Genomic DNA, 2,149 nt, shown 5'->3' on the forward strand with positions numbered 1-2,149 from the left:
TGGCAACAGTAGTGAGGTTGGCCCAGGATCCGACAGTGTTTTATTCTGCTGTGCATAGGGTCACTATGGGTTGGTACAGACTCAATGGCACCTAACAACAACAACAACCACCTTATCTCATCCATCCTACAACCATGATTTTGACTCTTTAGACTCTTTTTTCTTCCCAAAATTCAAAGAGCATTTCAGAGGAACATAATGGGAATTGCTTGAGGATGGTATATGTAAACTGAAGAATGCAGAATTCTTTGGGGAAGGGGTAGAGAGAGGAGGACAATGCTTTCTGAAGTGTGTGGTCTGATGTGGAGGCTATGTTGAGAAACAATAGCTTCACATTTTGATACTTTTATTTAACAAGAGTTTTAATGATTTAGTAGCAGCACTTTTTAATTTATCCTCATGTGTGTGTATGTGTACAAAAAAATTGGCCTGGTGCTATAATCTTGATTTCTGTTCCAATTTCTGTTCCCCTTATCTACTCTATTGTGAATATTTTCTATGTTGATATTTTCAGCTGTGCTTAATGTAGAAGCAATTTTAAAAGCTAAATTAGAAATAGTGACAGAATATAAAATAATACTTTCTAGAGATTGGGAAAATGAAGAGAAGTAAAATGAGGGGGAGAAATGTCAATTAACAAACAGAATAAACTGAACAATTACTTCCATCTCTTTATCTCTCTTCTTCTGTATTACATGTGATGGGTTTTGGTTTTTAATTTACGGTGCAAAGTGCTTCAAGGACAAATGTTTGCTTCTAGAAATATCTTTTTTAGATCTAATCATTTTACAGCTAAAAAATAAAACAGAAAAATCTTTCTGTAAATAGACCCAGAGAACAACCGATAAGAAGAATATGCAGAAAACTATGAGACTGCAATTTCTTTGACTGTATAAGGCTTCTTGCTAGAACCAATCAATCTGAATAGATATCTTTTTAGAAATGGGATTTATTCATGTTACTGTTATTGTTTTGCTCACAGTTGAATGGAGAAGCATACTGAGAAATTTTCTGTATAAAAACCAACAGCACTGCTGGAAAGCATTTGGCATATAGTGTTTCTGGAAGAGAAAACTTTAAATACTTTTTTTTAGAGAGAGAAGTAAAATGCCAAGACATTCTTATGGAATTGACTTCAGAATTCCTAAAAACATCTAAGAACAAAGATAATATTAAACAGTTCTTAAAGAATGTCTCTACATTATCCAACTAAAAGAACAAATTCAAATGCTTTTCAACTTTGTACTCCTGAAAACAGCACTGAAGATTAATGAAGTATTGGAATTAGCAGAGTGATAAAAGAAGTGTCAATGGTCCCTCTAAATATAACTTGACTTGACGTACATAGTCAACTTTTTTCCACTGTCTGTCTTCTAGAATTTTCTTTCCAAGGCACTTCCTTAATGCTTAACACAACTCTCAAGTAGAGATAGGGACAAGAAAGCAATGTATTTAGTCAAGAGTTCTCAGGCACACTTCATTGAACTAGTAGAGGGTGGAATGGGAATGGGATGTGGGTTACAAACAAAAACCTCAGTCAATAAATCAAGAATTGGTGAAATAATCTCTTTCAAGAAAACGGTCATAATTTACTTGAAGAGCTATGAATGGGAGATGAATATTTAAACAGAGAAGTCAAACAACTACTTCAGATGTTAACCTTTAGATTTCCAAACCAAATCTATTGCTGTTGAGGCAACTCCATCTCATAGCAACTCTATAGAATAGAGTAGAATCCCATAGGATTTTCAAAGCTGTCATCTTTAAAGAAGCAGATTGCTACATCTTTTTTTCCTGAGGAGACACTGGTGGGTTCCAAACACTGGCCTTTTTATTAGTTGTTGTTGTTGTTAGGTGCCATTGAGTTGGTACCAACTCATAACGACCCTATGCACACAGAACGAAACACTGCTCGGTTCTGGGCTAACCTTACAACTGTTGCAATGCTTGAGACCATTGATGCTGCCACTTTGCCAATTCATCTTGTTGGGGGTCTTCCTCTTTTTCTCTGACCCTCCACCTTACCAAACATGATATCCTTCTCCAGTGACTGGTCCTTCCTGACAATATGTCTGAAGTATGAGAGACCAAGTTTGGCTATCCTGGCCTTCAAGGAGGACTCTGGCTGCACTTCTTCCAACACAGATCT

The sequence above is a fragment of the Chrysochloris asiatica genome, unplaced genomic scaffold, assembly GCF_000296735.1.
Source record: "Chrysochloris asiatica unplaced genomic scaffold, ChrAsi1.0 scaffold00008, whole genome shotgun sequence".
Classification (NCBI taxonomy): domain Eukaryota; kingdom Metazoa; phylum Chordata; class Mammalia; order Afrosoricida; family Chrysochloridae; genus Chrysochloris; species Chrysochloris asiatica.